The sequence below is a fragment of the Nerophis lumbriciformis genome, linkage group LG24 (assembly GCF_033978685.3).
Source record: "Nerophis lumbriciformis linkage group LG24, RoL_Nlum_v2.1, whole genome shotgun sequence".
NCBI lineage: Eukaryota > Metazoa > Chordata > Actinopteri > Syngnathiformes > Syngnathidae > Nerophis > Nerophis lumbriciformis.
In genome coordinates this window covers 13,465,001-13,480,894 of record NC_084571.2, presented here as the reverse complement: position 1 = coordinate 13,480,894, position 15,894 = coordinate 13,465,001, and the positions used below count along the sequence as shown (strand labels likewise).

Below are 15,894 nucleotides of genomic sequence, written 5' to 3'. Positions count from 1 at the left end.
AAATATTAATATTAATGTCATTTATTTGAATAATAATAAAAAACACGAATACAGACATTTTTTAAAATTAATTTTGTCTTTCAACATTGCCATTTCTTAAAGAAATAAACACACACCAAGTAAATGTAATTTATTTGAATTAAAAAAACAAAAACAAAAAAACATGAATACAGACATTTTTTTAATTAATTTTGACCCAAAAAATGCATATCATTTCAACTTTAACTTTATAAGATCATGCCAAACAATATATTATATAATGTATAGCAAACATATTTATATTAATGTCATTTATTTGAATTAAAAAACAAAATAAAAACATGAATACAGATATTTTTTGAATTAATTTTGTCTTTCAACATTGCCATTTTTTTTTAGAAATAAACACACCTAGTGAATGTTATTTTTTTTATTTAAAAAAACAAACATGAATACAGACATTTTTAAAATTCATTTTGACCCCAGAATATGCATATCCTGCCAAATATAATATTATATACTGTATTGCAAAAATATTTATATTAATGTCATTTATTTGAATAAACTTTTTTTTTAAAACATGAATACAGCCATTTTTTTAATTAATTTTGTCTTTCAACATTGCCATTTTTTTTTTTTAGAAATAAACGCAACTACTGAAAGTCATGTATTTGAATAAAATAAAAAAATAAAAAAACATGGATACAGACATCTATCAAACTAATTTTGACCCAAACAAATGCATATCCTTTCAACTTTAACTTTATATGATCATGCCAAATAATATATTATATACTGTATTGCAAACATATGTATATTAATGTCATTTATTTGAATAAAAAAAAAACTGAATACAGAAATATTTCTAATTAATTTTGTCTTTCAACATTGCTATTTAAAAAAAAATAAACACAACTAGTAAATGTCATTTATTTGATTAAAAAAAAGAAAAACATGAATACAGACATTTTTGTAATTAATTTTGACCCAAAAAATGCATGTCCTTTCAATTTTAACTTTATATGATCATGCCAAATATTATATTATATACTGTATTGCAAAACATTTATATTAATGTCATTTATTTGAATAAAAAACAAACAAACATGAATACAGAATAGCATAAAAAACATAAAAAACACCAAAAAATAACATACAAAATCTAATAAACAATTACTTATTTGCAACATATAAAATCTAATGATAAATTACTTATATGCATTTGATTATTAGATGTTTTATGTTGTATTATGCTATTTTTTTTAAAGTTTTTTATGCTATTTCTTGACATAAATATTTTTGCAATACCGTATATAATATAATATTTTGCATGATCATATAAAGTTAAAGTTGAAACATATTTGTGTAAAGATTAAAAAATAGCATAAAAAACGTAAAAAATAGCATAAAATAACATAAAACATCTAATAATCAAATGCATATAAGTAATTGTGTAATGATAACATCTACTATATCAGTGCTGTCAAAAATATTTGAAAAAAATCTGATTCATCATCACACTTGAATTTTGATTTATCATGATTAATCACAGGTTCGGGACGGCGTGGCGCAGTGGAAGAATGGCCGTGCGCGACCCGAGGGTCCCTGGTTCAATCCCCACCTAGTACCAACCTCGTCATGTCTGTTGTGTCCTGAGCAAGACACTTCACCCTTGCTCCTGATGGGTGCTGGTTAGCGCCTTGCATGGCAGCTCCCTCCATCAGTGTGTGAATGTGTGTGTGAATGGGTAAATGTGGAAGTAGTGTCAAAGCGCTTTGAGTACCTTGAAGGTAGAAAAGCGCTATACAAGTACAACCCATTTATCATTTATATTTACAGGTTATTATCTGCATGCATTGTTCAAATTATTATTTTTTTAAATCAGCCCTGAATGAAAACGAGCTTTAAAACTAATTTTCCATCTTTTTACTTTCTGATTTTGTTTTATTTTGAAGGGTTGTCTACAAAGTTAGCACACGCTGACTGTTTTTTTTTTAATCCCCTTTTTTGCGCCTCATCGCCACTCCGTAGCGTCACGACTCCACGCACACGTGCGCGCGCACGGAGATCCCCCAGGCCACGCCCAGGCCGAGTGAGCGCCTTCCCATGCGCGTTCACGCCAGCAGCACCGCGGCAAGGGAACGAGCGTCATCGTGCGCGTCTTTAACTTTGGTGCGTTGCTACAGTGGAGACTTGGTGACTTTTGCTTCATTTTGGCTCCATTTTCACTTTCTCTTCTTCTGCTTCCAACTCGGTGAGTAAAAAAAAAAATGTTTTAATGCGATTCCTTCAGCAAAAGTCCAACTTTATTGTGGTGACTTCATGTGTTCTCCGCACTTTCTCTTCTTTTGGGCTCATTTTTCACAAAATCAGCCTCAGCTTCCAAGTTTAGGTTGAAATTGGACCTCAAACAAGAAGACAAAAGTCTGAACTCTGAATTATATTTTGTTCTAATTTTCTCTCACTTCTTCTTTTGCTTCACTTTGTGTGCTTCCATATGGCAACTTTACATTTAAACATTCTCTTCTCTAGAACATTTTTTTACTTACATTTTGTTGTTGACCTTTTTTTTGCCTGAATACATAACAAAAAACAGTTACAGATAAAATTTATTATAGACTAATTTGTGGATGTGTCACGCCCCTACACACATTTCTTTACTATAGATTGCGCCCTCTAGTGGTGCAAACAAAACCTTATGAGGGATGTTGATTATACATAAAAACATTCATAAAATATTCACATCTGTTCTATTTAAATTGTCTTTATTATGAAAGACGAGATAGAAAAGTTAAATATACAGTATATGTTGAAATATTTATTGTGCTTCCATTGTAAATTTACACGAGTTTGCAAAAAAGTATAGGTTTTAAAAATATATATACATACATATATACATTTTGACTCATAATATTTGTTATTTCTCTTTTCTATTACTTTACTGCAATGGTTTCACAAAATTAGACAATATATTGTTTTTGACAGAGCCATTTTTTTTAAAATAAACACAACTAGTGAATGTCATTTATTTGATTAGAAAAAATAACAACATAAATACAGATATTTTTTTTCTATCAAATGATAATACACAAAAGGAGAAAAACACCCCATCTCTATACTGTTATGCATGGATATACAAAGAATTATACTATTGTACAGTATATCATACTCACTATTTAAAAATAATATATATATATATATTTATATATACATACATACATACACACACATATACATATTTGTAATTGTATACATATATACACACATACATATATACTTATATACACACTTTAAATATATATACACTTACACATGTACATATATACTTATATACACACACACGTATATACACACATATACATATATACATGTATACACATTTACACACATACATATATACACATCTCCTCACACATACATTATTATACAAATTTACACATATATACTTATATACACACATATATATATACAGTATATACACATACATGCATACATACATACATACATACATACATACATACATACATATATATATATATATATATATATATATATATATATATATATATATATATATATATATATATATATATATATATATATATATATATATACCAAACGATTTGATTGTAATGAAACTTTTTCAAAACAGGTTAGAGTGCAGAAAAGCTATTTTTGGTTGCATGGACATGGCATAAAACAATTCTTTATTTTAAATAGTTTCTTGTAAAATAAAAATAAAATCATAAAAGGATAATAATTCATAATATTCATAATACAAATTGTACAAATTGCCCCCTAGAAACCTTCAAAGTGACATTTTGTAACATGAGCTCCTCCCTGCTTCCTGTTTGTCAGTGTTGGTTTTTCCAATATTTCCTGTCATCATGAACGCAGCGGGAGCAGAAAGGGGCTTGACATCTGATATTAGCCAGCACGCCCGCTTAGCAGGAGGTATTTGCAAAGGTGCTGACGGACCAAAAAAAAGCAAAAAAAACCCGACAAGTGTGCTAAAGTTTGTATTTTAGATATTTCTTATCCTTTCTTGGACATGTGGGAGTCATAAGTCAGGGCTGTCACTTTGGGAATGTGTGTGAAATACACACACACACACACACTCACACACACACACACACACACACACACACACACACACACACACACACACACACACACACACACACACACACACACACACACACACACACACACACACACACATACACAAAACACGTCAATGTCCAACATGAAAGGATTCCGATGTCAGAGGGAAGTCTTTCAACCCTGCAGAAAAAAACAGTCGTTTGCACGTGTGTGTGTGTTTATGTGGCCATTTGTCCATTTCTGCTACATACTAATTAGTGTAGAACACACACACACACACACACACACACACACACACACACACACACACACACACACACACACACACACACACACACACACACACACACGCACACACACACACACACACAGAGTTTGTGTAGAAAATCCAGTGGTTATACTCCATATATGTTTTTGTCTGTCTTATAGTTTTATGACAGTAAATAATTCAACAATATTGTAAAACTTTGGGAATAATTCCATTTAAAAATCACCAGCTGGACTAAATCTCGTTGCATTCCTGGGATATTTTTTTGTGTCATTTCCTGTTTCCCAACATTATGCCTGAAGACCTTCCCAATACAACCTGTGTATACAAAAATCCTATCTTGGAGCTGTCTTAGATATTTAATTACAGTCGTCATTTGTTTATCACTGATAATTGGTTCCGGGCATTACCCTGGTAATATTCTCATAATAATTTTGTGTTTTTTATTTATTTGTATTTATTTTATGTTTTATTTCCTTTTTTATTTTAATGTATTTTTTTGTTTTGATTTTAATTACATTATTTGATTAATTATTATTTTATTGTATTTTTTTTACATTTATTTTTAATTATATTTTTTAATTATTTTTTAATTTTTTATTTAGTTTTTTCATTAAAAAAAAAAAAAAAAAAAAATTATGACCCCAGAAATTGGTCAGTTAATGTGATCCCAGGATGCAGAGAAAGTAGACAAAGTGCGAGCAGAAGGCCCTTTTTATTTTATGTTTTATTTCCTTATTTTATTTTAATGTAATTCTTTGTTTTGATTTTAATGAAATTAATTAAATTAATGATTATTTTATTATATTTTTTATATTTATTTTTAATACAATTTTTAAATAATCATAAATAAATATATGTATATATATGTATATATACACACACATTTAAAAAAAAAAAATTTTTAAACAAAAAACTATTTACAACCCCAGAAATTGGACGGTTATCTTGATCCCAGGATGCAGAGAAGGTAGGCAAAGTGCAAGCAGAAGGCCCTTTTTATTTTATGTTTTATTTCCTTTCTTTATTTCAATGTAATTATTTGTTTTGATCTTAATTACATTATTTTAATTAGTTATTATTTCATTTTATTTTTGTAATATTTTTAGTGACATTTTAATTATTTTGTTCTTTCTTTTTTTTTAAATAAAAAAACAAACAAACTTTTCCCGACCCCAGAAATTGGACGGTTAACGTGATCCCAGGATGCAGAGAAGGTAGGCAAAGTGCGAGCAGAAGGCTCTTTAACCAGGTATCAGGAAGAAGAAAAGTACCACAGGGCTAGCAGGAAGTCGGAAAGAAACGGAACGCTTTGGCATTCACAAGGTACTGAACAAGCCCTGACGGAGGGAACAAGGTGGAAATAAATAAAACAAATTAATAATGCGGAACAGCTGTGCTGGTTGGAGAAGGGACAGATAGTAAAGGTGCACCAAACAGGAAATACCACCAAAACAAAAGCACCAGGACATGAAATCATAGCAAACATAGGAAAATAAAGGACAAAGTCAATACTATCATATAGAATAACGACACTTAATATGTTTTTTTAACATAATAATCGGCCTCTAATCATAAAATAACAGCCATATGGTCATCTTTAATCTTGTTCCACACCAATATAGTAACCTTGAGTGTGTTCTACTGTAGAATAAAGTACTCACCATCACCCGGTCACTACAACACAACCACGACCTGGAACTACTTCATCACATCCTGGGTTATCCTCAAAGTTAGAACTGGGGTTCCATGTGCTGAAATCACGAGTGTTCTGTAAGATGTCCTGCCGAAGCTTGGTCAACTTGACAGTCGCACCATTAGCCGTATCGTTAGCATTCCGTGTTGTTAGCATTGTCATTCCACATCGCTCACGTGGGAGTCTCACCACTGTGGAGATGTGTTATCGACAAGGCAGGCGTTGAAGATGAAGCGCATCAAAAAGTTGTTCTGCCAAAAGTTGGTCATCTTGATTTTTGCGGTGAAGATTAGCCGCCGTGTTGTTAGCATTGTTTACCTTTAACCTGGAAATGGAATAGAATCCTTTTACGTAATGACAGAAAATAAGACAAAAACTGCACTTTAATTTTATAAGACGTTAATAATACTTAATTTAACACTTAATTTAGGCCAAAATAAGTAAAATATAATAAAATAAAAAAAATGGGATACAGTAAAGCCGCTTTTGGAATATTTTGGGCAGTTTTTTTTTCTTGTTTTTTTTTTTTCTTTTTAAGGACAACACTAATAAATCTGCACTCTCTCAAACTGGAAGTGATGCTCCTAGGATGTTTAATTAATCTAATCCCCATCCCAAATCCTGTTCCGGTAAAACTGTATGATGTTCCAACGACAACAACAACAAAAGATAATACACTTTGAACCTCCAAAGACTTATAAAACGACTTTCTCTGGGAAAATATGCTTCAATAGTCCAAACAAAAGTTGGAGTTCAAACCGTCATCCTGCCAAATGTCAGCACGTCTCCTGAGACCTCGACTCAGTCAGCATCCAAAGCAAACTGTTTGACTTGGGGGCCGCATTTGGGCAAAAATAAATTTGGTCAAGGGCCGAAAGCCAACTGCATGTATACATATATATATATATATATAAATATATATATATAAATATATATATATATATATATATATATATATATATATATATATATATATATATATATATATATATATATATATATATACACACTGTGTTTTATATGTTTACTCGATTATTCGAACAACATAATCGATCAATGACTCAATTACTGAAATAATAGATAGCTGCAAATTAGTGGATTTAATCAATTAATCGTTACCAATTGAATCGTTACCACCAAGTATTCAATCGAATCGTCAGGTATTCAAAAACTCACAGCCATAATGTTCAGGCAAGCATAACAATCGTTTCTTATTTCAACAATTTTCCGAAAAATAGCTCTAGACTGTGTTTTATACAATTACTATATATATATATATATATATATATATATATATATATATATATATATATGTATGTACATACACATATATACATACATATAAATATATGTATATATATATATATATATATATATATATATATATATATACATATATATATATATATATATATGTATGTACATACACATATATACATACATATAAATATATGTATATACAGTATGTGTGTGTGTGTGTGTACATATTATATTAATATAATGTATATATAATTGGATATTAACATGGACCAGCATGGAGAGTGTTTTGTATTTTTTCCCATAATGCTTTGTAATGGATTCAAACAAGTGTCATTTAGATTATTTTTTTTTATGGTGAATGGACATTTTTTTTTAAATAATATCCACCATGTCTATTGACATTTTGTGTTGGTTGGATTTTTTTTTTGTGCACCATGACTAAGGAGGGTTGTTTGCATTAGGTTATATTACTATATGCTGTGTATTTCTCCCGTCAGAGCATAAATATATAGGTCATTGACATGAAAAACTCATATTATCCGCTAGCTAGTGAAATAGTAGTAGGTTAAATTTGCCATTCTTTTAAAATTAAAGCAATTTAATTTGCCTGGCCCCCGGGTCATGGTTTGGACACTACTTCTCCAAAGGATTAACTCTACGAAGACTTTTTTCTTTAGCTTTTTACGTTGCAGTGAAGAAAAGTGTGACAATAATAATAAAAAAATAACTTGAAATTGGTTTTAGTTTGACTAAATTTTAATATTCTTTTTTTTTAATAAATTCTGTTACCTTTTGAGTTATTTATAGCAGGAGGAAAGAAACGGAGTGAAGCCTCTTGTCAGTCGTCCACTATCCCTGTGGCCCCTATTATTCCTATATTTGTATCATTCAACTTTGGCCCTTGGACAAACGTAATTGAGTACGCCTGGTTTAGTCTTGCCTTCTCCCCAAAGTTATTCCCGAGTAAATAATATGAAGCTCATTGTTAGAGTCTGACTCTGCTGTATGAAATAAGTAAAGAAGTCGTTTATATGAAGATTGCGTTTTCTCTTTCTTAAACGTTTGTTTAGTCATAGGGAAGATATGCTTTTTGTGTTTCCACTAAAAATAGACCCTGCACTGTGGTTGCTGTGTACACACACACACACACACACACACACACACACACACACACACACACACACACACACACACACACACACACACACACACACACACACACACACACCATGATGCCACTGAACAGACCACCCACACACACAGTTACAGTAAGTAGGGTCGACCCCTTAGTTGCCTTTTATCCAAACTCTTGCCGGGCTGCAACGATTAATCGATTAAATCCACTAATTTGGTCAGAAAAAAAAGTTTTCTATTTTTCGGAAAATTGTTGAAATAAAGAACGATTGTTATGCTTGCCTAAACATTATGGCTGTGAGTCTTTGGGTACCAGACGATTTGATTCTATTCTTGGTGGTAACGATTAGATTGGTAACGATTAATCGATTCAATCCACTAATTTGGTCAGAAAAAAAAAGTTTGGTTCTATATTCTGTTGCTTCGATTAATTGTTTAATGAGTGTAACAAAAAAAAAAAGTAAAATCCAGTTGGGCTGCAGCTATGTATTGTTCAGTAATCGAGTCATCGATTGATCATTTTGTTCGAATAATCGAGTAATTGCATAAAACACAGTTTTTAGCTATTTTTCAGAAAATTGTTGAAATAAAAAAAGATTGTTATGCTTGCCTAAACTTTATGGCTGTGAGTATTTGGGTACCAGCCGATTCGATTCTTGGGTGCAACGATTCGATTCGGAATCGATTCTCGATTCAAAATTATTCTCGGTTCTAAATCAATATTTTTTAATAACATTGGATGCCAGTTTTATAATTAACTACATTCCTCCATAAAATAGACAAACAGCTCTGATACATTTTTATATTACTTCCAAGAAAACTTGTTTTGTTTAATAAGATTCTACCCAAAAATGTAATAAAGTCAAATACAAATAAGGCAACAAGAGAAGTTTCCAACATTTCAGTTTTCTCAAGTAAATCTCTACAGAACAGATAAAAACAAACTAAAATAATCATTAAAAAAAACAAAAATGATTTTTTTTAAATCGATTAAGAATCGTAAAAAATATTAAAACATGTTGTTTTTTTTACACCCCTACTAAACATAATTCTTTGTTTATAATAAATGCTCATCATCAACATTAAAATTGCTCTTTTAACAAGTGTGAAAATATACACACACGCCACCGCTCTCATGTACGCTCTGTTGCAGCAACCGTGTGGAAGCAATGGCCACATATTTTAAATTCCAGGAACTCCATGCGCTCAGATTTATCATTTTGTATTCGTTACACTCGTTAAACGATTATTCGAAGCAACAGAATATAAATAAAAGCCTTTTTCTAATCAATTTAATCGATTCATCGTTGCAGCCCTAAAATACGGACTCCGCTAGGGATGGGTACAGTTCACATTTCAACCGATACGGTACCAATTCCCAGTACCTGGGAAAAAAATCTGTTTATGACAACTTTTGTCCGGTTGTTTCATTATCACATTTCTGAGTCTCATTTCTGAGTATGAAACTAGGTTGCAATTACAATTGCAAGTCCAGGACGTTAGATGGCAGTAGTGTATAGTTCATGTTTTTTTTGTTTGTTGCGCCCTAAAAATAATTAATACTGTAAGTATTGTACTTTTATTTTTACTTTTATTTTTACACAGCAGCTGTTTGATTGTAACCTGCTTCTTAGTTGTCGTTTTCATGAACACATTTGGAGGTGTTGAACTCGCCATGTAAAATCGCTAATGCTAATCAGTGGCAAAAGCCAATGTATTATTATCAGCATCAAACTAGTGCAATTTTGGAAAAGTGGAGCCTTACTTTTTACTTACTTTTTTTTGGAGTCAATTGCTTTGTTGGCATTGAACAATGGCAACATCACCTCGAGGTAGTTTGGCTGAGTCCGCTCTCAGTGCTGCTGGAGTGATCGCCAAATGGCGAACCCGGGTACCAAAACATGGCGGCGTTGGATTTCACGTGAACGGGTGACCCGGCAAGACTGGCGGGGTTTGGTACACAGCCCTACTTTACGCACTTGATCCGATTTCTTGATGGATCCAACAAACTAAATGACTGATTAATCGATTAATAAAATAATCGAATACTAAAATAATATATTACTAAAATAATCGATAACAGCAGCCCTACTTTTACCAATTACTTCCAAGTTTTGGGAGGAAAAACTGGTTTTATCCGGGCCCGCGGGATGAGTTTGCTAAGTATAAAAATGAGCCGAAATTTTTGAATGAAAGAAACTGCTGTTCTAAATGTGTCCACTTGATGTCACAATAGCAATTCTTTGTATCTTTATTACATATGTAATAAAATAAATAAACCACATGATGTCAGTCGAAGAAAATGAGCAAACTACTAAAATAACATCCTGTAATTTTATTTTTAATATTTTTTTTTTATCTTGATAGATTGAAAATGAACACCAATGAGTTGACTGATGAACATTATCACATAATTAATTCAGAAAGTATAAATAACGACAAATAAAGGTAATGAACGTAAGTTTAAAAAAAATAAACCCAACAACATTGTGATTTGTACATTTCCAGAATGTGCTTGTTCTATTTTTAAACAAAGAAAACAGTCTGAAGTTGTCTTTTTTTTTTAAGTTATCGTGCCGTGATTTTACCAGTCCGGCCCACTTGGGAGGAGATTTTTCTCTGTGTGGCCCCCCCATCTAAAATGAGTTTGACACCCCTCTACTAGAGTATAAAGTCAAAGTATTACCCTTGGGCAAGGCATTAACCAAACACAGCACTTTGGAGCGACATTGCCAGTGATTCCGAGGGAACCCAGCTCTACAAATGGAAGATTTCATATCCTTTACTTCTTCTTCTTCAGTGTTCATTAGTTTGCATTCGGTGTGGGGGTTGGATAGTGGGAGAGACGGGGGAGTTTGTTGCAGAGGCCCAGTTAAGTCTGTGGCTTTGTGTTTTATGAAAGAAAAGGACAGTTAAATGTCAGCGTTTTCCAACCAGGCACACACACACACACACACACACACACACACACACACACACACACACACACACACACACACACACACACACACACATTCTTGTATTTCATACCTTATTGAGACCTGAGAAAAATGCCTCCCTCTTTAGGACCACCCTTTCTAGATATATAAAGAAGTGTATTTACAACATTAATAATATATACATACTATGCAAATATAAAAAAGCTTGTTGTGAAAAATAATTTGGAATTTCACAGGAAAAAGGTCACCATTTTTCAAAAAAAACTAAAAATTTTGGCAGTCATAATAAATGTAGTCATTTTACTCAACGCAAGTCAAAACTTTACAAGAAAAACTGAACATTTGTGCAATATTATGATAAAAGTTGGAATTTTACTCAATAATTATTTTTTTTTACAAGAAAAGCTTAGAATTTTGGCTATTTTATGAAAAGAGTCGTAATTTTACTCGACAAAAGTCATAATTTTATAAGAAAGAGAAAACATGTTGGCAATATTATAATACAAATCGGAATTTTTACTCGGCAAAATGATGACTAAAGTCATCATGTCACTATTTTACAAGAACAACAAAAATATTGGCAATATTGTGATGAAAGCCGTAAATTTAAATGAAAAACGTCACCGTTTTGCATTAAAAAGCAACAATTTTACATATAAAAGTAATAATTATACGAGAAAATATTTCAATATTACAGAAACAGAAAGAATATGAGAAATTGTTCCCAATTTTATAAGAAAAAAAGTCGACATATTGTGAGAAAAAGACTGCTATTAGTTCATTTGTATTTTATTTAATTTTTTTATGTTTGTAATTGGTTTTTAATCTTCATTCTTTACTTCAAGTTATTACAGTATGTCTCTATATATAGATATTTATTTATCTTTTTAAATTAATGTTGGCCAAAGGGGGCGCATTTCAATTTCTTACACACACTTGTTATTTCATATGTTGACCAGAGGGGGGAGCACTTTTAAAAGCGACACACAGTCAATTTGAAAAATCCCTCCTTTTTGGGACCACCCTCATTTTGATAGATTTCACGACCAGGGGCACAAATGAGACATTCTCTATTAGATGCAATGCTTTTCTGTATTGGGACCATGATTTATGTCCTCACTTGTTCACACCTCCTCATATGGAAGCTACTTTTCCTTGTTGATGTCTCAAGAAGGGTAGAGATACAAGAACGTGTGTGTCAAGGTGGCTACCATCTGATAGGACCCACACACGTACGTGTGTTTTTATGTCCTTCGAATCAAAGAACAAGGTAAAGTTGAACATGTGTGCAAATAAAACATACATTTACGTCCTAATGACTTCCTGTTTGCCCCTGGATGGACAAAACACGGCTGCTGCTTTGTGAACACGCGACGACTCTGACAGACACGCCTGTAGATTTGCAAGGACAATGTCATGCAACCAGGCCAGTGTGTGTGTGTGTGTGTGTGTGTGTGTGTGTGTGTGTGTGTGTGTGTCTGTGTGTGCAGCTGTTGGCTGGTGTCTGAGGTGTGCATTAGTGTATTCACACTTTGAAATAACCGCTAAGTCAGTGTTTATCCACCATAAGGCCGGGGCCCATGCTTTTCTAATGTCATTTAAAACCTTTCTTTTTTGTAAAAATCAATGTATAAATAATATAATTAGATATAATAAAGAGTATGTGAAAGTTTGACTTCTCCCTTGTTTACTTCTGTGATGACCTCTTTAGAGTTTTGTAACCAATCAGAAATATCAAGCAGCTAAAACGCGGCAAACATGGACCAGCGTGGAGAGAGTTTTGCATTTTTCCCAAAATGCTTTGGTAATGGTTTTAAACAGGTGTCATTTAGATTTAGCCCTGCATAATTGTATGTAAAATAATTTAATTTATTTTGCAGTATATTCAATTGGTATTTATTTTTTTAATCAGTAAGTTGGATATAATTATTGAATAAGATTCAAATCAAGAGCAAGTGTTAATATTTGAGTGGGCCCCGGGCCCCTCTGTAGGGGACCAGTTGGGCCCTGAGGTCGAAAAGGTTAATAATTCCTGACATAGATGACAGGTGTATTGTTACAACTTATGATGGTAAAAAAACATTTGAACTAGGTGTGTTTCGATACCACTTTTTGACTTCTGATACAATACCCACATTGGAGCCTTAAGCATTGGCTGATACCGATATCAATCGTGTACGATATCAGCATGAATTATAGTACATACTTGTATTTTTTTGTAGTTTTGGAATGTTAGAAAAGGCTTTATCAAGTGTTGATGAATCACACAGCAATGGTAGGCATGAGAAGCACGAACCTAATGACTTTTAAATTGAAGTAAATCTCAAGATGGAGTAAGTTAAATGATGCGGACACATTTGTTGCTTGATACTTTTTAATACGCTTCTGCCTTGGAGACTTTGTATGCGTAAGTAATATGTAAGTATAATTATTTGATACTTGTTCAGATTGACAAATGTTTTACATTGCAATGTTGTTCAATGGTTATTAACTATGTCAAGCTTGTGTGCTATCGTCTGCTTTGCTGTTGTGTAGCTGCTTGTTCCTAGAAGCCCATAGTCTAGCATGTTTAACTTTTGTAAATTCATTTAATAAAATAGAAGAAATTGTGTATATATTTTGATGTTAACTGGCTGTCCAACTTTGCACAAGTAAACACGCTGCAGGACTGCTTGTATCGCACATGATACCACACACAAGTAAACACTTTGCAGGACTGCTTGTATCACATATGATATCACACACAAGTCAACACTGCTTGTATCGCACATTATATCACACACAAGTAAACCCTCTGCAACACTGTTTGTATCGCACATGATATCACACACAAGTAAACCCTCTGCAAGACTGCTTGTATCACACATGATATCACACGCAAATAAACACGCTGCAGGACTGCTTGTATCGCACATGACATCACACACAAGTAGACACTTTGCAGTACTGCTTGTATCACATATGATATCACACACAAGTCAACACAGCTTGTATCGCACATGATATCACACACAAGTAAACCCTCTGCAAGACTGCTTGCATCGCACATGATATCACACACAAGTAAACACTTTGCAGGACTGCTTGTATCACACATGATACCACACACAAGTCAACACTGCTTGTATCGCACATGATATCACACACAAGTAAACCCTCTGCAGGACTGCTTGCATCGCACATGATATCACACACAAGCAAACCCTCTGCAAAACTGCTTGTATTGCACATGATATCACACACAAGTAAACACTGCTTGTAATGCACAAAATGACATCACACATAAGTAAACACGCTGCAGGACTGCTTGTATCGCACATCATATCACACACAAGTAAACACTGCTTGTAATGCACATGATAACACATACAAGTACACACACTGCAGGACTGCTTGTATTGCACATGGCATCACACATTACACGTGCAAGCCGACTTGTTTTCTTCCTTTCCAATATGGGATCTGAATGCCTAATTGAATCATTTGTCATCTCCACGGCATCATTGCGCAACATTTGACAACACGGTTCCAAAATGAAGCCCATGTCACTGACAGTGGGTTCCACTAGTGGATGTTTACTGGGTGGAGTTTAGAGAAGTGACATGCATAAAAACTGTCTGCCATTGTGAAACATGAATATACAAATCTTTATTCCGGCCTCGTATCACTTTGATGTTTACTTTCTGGGTGTGTTGGTCTCCTTGTTGGGGACTGGCTGCTCTCTCCCAGACATGTATGAAGATGTTTATTACGCTGGCAGTGGTGCGCGGTGGTGCGCGGCATCACACCGACAGGTACGTCCCATGTTGTGGTTGGCTGCCCCTGAGGTGCAACATATGACCAATGAGGGAGTTATGTGGAATGTAAACATAAGCCTGTGTTGTTCTGTGTACATAGTACAGTATTTAGACTCAAAGGTATTGTTGAGGTGTACAGTAACGTGGTGTATTTAGCAAAAGTAATAAAACTCGACATTCCTCTCTCAACCCGTAACCGCGTGCAGCAAGATTCAAAGTCTGTGCACACCATCGTTTCATGATTTATTCTTCATTTTCCTGTCCTCTCCACCTCAAACCGGGCCGGCCTATCCCCTGGCAACACCCCCGACCCCCATGCTTCCTGTCGGAGGGAGGAGTCTGTTTTTACTACCACTCCATTTTGGCAGAGAAGACTAATTCCTTTGCTGCCTGGCTTGTGTGCGTGTATATGTGTGTGCGTGTGCGTGTGCGTGTGCGTGTGCGTGTGCGTGTGTTCTTGAAACATCAACAAGGAAAAGTACCGTCCATATGAGGACTGGTGAACAAGTTTGGACCCAAATCATGGTCCCAATACAGGAAACCCATTGCATCTAATAGAGAGCGAAAATACTAGAGTCTGTGAACATTGCTCCAAAGTCAGGATTTTTTGTTGATTTAATGTGCATACAAAAGTCAACATTGACAGGTGCAAAGGTAGCAATATATGATAAAACAAGACGGTAGCTAAAAGAGGACTTCCCTATTCAGCCCCGAAAA

The 15,894-nt window shown here is 33.6% G+C and overlaps 1 protein-coding gene across 1 annotated transcript in view; it reads left to right on the top strand.

Annotated features, from left to right (window-relative positions):
• Positions 1-2,097: 2,097 nt before the first annotated feature.
• The window catches only part of emp2 (epithelial membrane protein 2), a 24,667-nt gene continuing 10,870 nt past the window's right edge, over positions 2,098-15,894 (top strand). Inside the window, exon 1 of the mRNA XM_061982183.1 lies at positions 2,098-2,233. The gene's annotated coding sequence lies outside the window, so the exon portion shown is untranslated. The remainder of the gene's footprint in view (positions 2,234-15,894) is intronic.